The sequence below is a fragment of the Trachymyrmex septentrionalis genome, unplaced genomic scaffold (genome assembly GCF_001594115.1).
Source record: "Trachymyrmex septentrionalis isolate Tsep2-gDNA-1 unplaced genomic scaffold, Tsep1.0 scaffold168, whole genome shotgun sequence".
In the NCBI taxonomy this organism is placed as follows: Eukaryota; Metazoa; Arthropoda; class Insecta; order Hymenoptera; family Formicidae; genus Trachymyrmex; species Trachymyrmex septentrionalis.
The window spans coordinates 395036-396825 of NW_017304842.1; positions in this window are offsets into that span (position 1 = coordinate 395036).

Here is a 1790-nt window from a genome sequence, read left to right on the forward strand (position 1 = left end):
GAGAAAGAGAGGAGGAGGGGAGAGAGAGAGAGAGAGAGAGAGAGGAGGAAGGAGAGAGAGGGAAAAGAAAGAGAATGAGAGAGCATTGTTTATACATACCGAAACACTCATGGTCCAAACATTACGAACGATCCGCAGCATCAAAAAGGCGTAAAACGGCGCGAAATTCACGTTTTTCTTTTTCTCCGCGATTGTTACTCGATCGATTCGTTCCTCGGCGATGACAGCATTGTTGTATTATACATTCCTTCAATCTTTTTCTTCTCTCCACAAATTCTTGCCGTTATCGCATTCGACGCTAAATTACGCATGCCGTGCCTCCTTTTCGCATCGCTCACCGTCTTGCCCGACGTTAAAAATCTGCTTTTCTTCTTCTTCTTTTTTTTTTTTTTTTGTAATTAGTTTTTAAGCTTCGTCGTTACGGAGAGCAGAAGAACACAATTCGAGGCACAAACTTCGATCTCAATCGTTCCGCGAGTTTTTCACCTCGCGGACACGATTTCTTTTCTCAGGGTCGTGTAAGCGCGCGGACGCATCCGCAGTCACTCCGGAGGGCAAGCTAAAAATGTCACACAAGAACGTAGAATTGCGAATTGGCGTTTTACGACGTATATTCGTTTTCGAACCCGTCAGATTCTACAACTAACTCTTTAGCGACTATATATCGTCGATGCGTACTTTCCATTTGGCGACGTCAAATATCGTTCCGTGCCTTCGATACTCGTGAAATACGAAGATAGGTGGAACGACGTTTGTGCTCAGCAATGTCCAGCTTCTACCAGTGATTAACTTTAATCTCGTTTCGACTTACTCTTCGTCTTTTAATTCTTGGGAACTAGAAAAGGATGAAGATCAGGTCATCTTGAACACTACTGATTAAAATTAAACCACGCGTTGGTACTGTTAGGTAGAAGTGGACGTAAATGGAAAAGCATTCAATCTTTCGTTCTCGCGACGGGGGTTACTGGAGCGCCGCGGTCGCTTCCGGCCGTTTACGCGAGCCCGTGCCGTCAAAGCCGGTGAATTCGAAATCGTTCGATTAATTAAAAGACATCTCGAGGGGCTAATTAATTCGTTTATAAGCGGCTGGTGACAGGTTTGTCGACGCGTTTGTGGCAGGAGGGAGGAGGCTGTTCGCCGCTTGCCAGAGCGTTTTCGCGCGCGTCCTCCGCCGGGAGGATCGACGGGGGGAATACCCCGTCGACGTGACAATATATACAATATATGTAGTCTTTTTATCCTTCCTCCCGCCACCGCGTGTGAACAATTCGTTAAAACGGGGCAGCGCGATGCGACGATGCGAGGGATTCGTCAGGGGAGAGGATTAAATTTACGCGCCTCGCGAGGGAGGAAAGTTTGCCTCTCCTTGAAACCAGAGAAACCTTCAACAAGAGGCTGGACGTGAGAAACTTTTAATTGACCCGCTATGTTCTAACAATTCCTGGAAGGGAGAGGGATAGAGAAGTAAATAAAGGAGAGAAGATAGAACGGAAAGAGAAAGAAACAGTAAATGTATGTCTTTCTCTCTTGCAGATTTTTGTTGGAACTATTACCTTAACATATACAAAACTGCGGTTCGTGTCCAGACTTATTGAAGAGTCCTTCTCTACTTGAAACATGGAGGCTGCTCCCCCCGTCGCTCGCATCGTGGCGAATGCGCCGCCGAAAGCGAGAAGAATTGTCCGCCAGTGCGGCGAGAGAACGCATTGACTATTTGAGCGAATCGAGACCATGTACCTTGATATATAAATGTATATATATATATATATATATATATATATATATATATA